The following is a 406-nucleotide window of genomic DNA, read 5'->3' as shown; positions in this document are numbered from 1 at the left end:
CACAATTCAACCATAACCAATCATCAAGCATATATCACAACATGCATATTTCTCATACATCATACCACCAAGGCATCAATAATCATCATCACATATGTGACCACATCATATATCTCAATCATTCAACAACATCAACCATTCAATGCCTATCTTAGGGCCTCTAGCCTAAGTATTTCCTACCACATTACATATTAGATACGGGAAACCGAAACCATACCTTAGCCGATTTCCCAAGCTCAACCGGAACACTTCCAAACCACTTATCCACAAGCTCTCAAGGCCTCAATACCTCCAAGAACAGATTTTTCACCACCAAATCCCTTTTTCAAGCTTTTCAAAATCACCAATCAAGCTCCAATATTCACATATACACAACCTAAGCCACAATCATCATACCTATACACAT

General features: G+C 38.4%; 1 protein-coding gene and 1 long non-coding RNA gene across 2 annotated transcripts in view; both read right to left on the bottom strand.

The window, feature by feature from the left end:
- LOC127747531 (uncharacterized) overlaps positions 1 to 397 on the bottom strand; it is a 10,498-nt gene extending 10,101 nt beyond the window's left edge. The window contains exon 1 of the long non-coding RNA XR_008009416.1: positions 290 to 397. This is a non-coding gene — a long non-coding RNA (uncharacterized LOC127747531). The remainder of the gene's footprint in view (positions 1 to 289) is intronic.
- The window catches only part of LOC107490859 (pre-mRNA cleavage factor Im 25 kDa subunit 2-like), a 54,047-nt gene that overhangs the window by 46,987 nt on the left and 6,654 nt on the right, over positions 1 to 406 (bottom strand). The window lies entirely within an intron of this gene.

The sequence above is a fragment of the Arachis duranensis genome, chromosome 5 (assembly GCF_000817695.3).
Source record: "Arachis duranensis cultivar V14167 chromosome 5, aradu.V14167.gnm2.J7QH, whole genome shotgun sequence".
Lineage (NCBI taxonomy): Eukaryota > Viridiplantae > Streptophyta > Magnoliopsida > Fabales > Fabaceae > Arachis > Arachis duranensis.
This window is presented reverse-complemented; position numbering and strand designations above follow the sequence as displayed.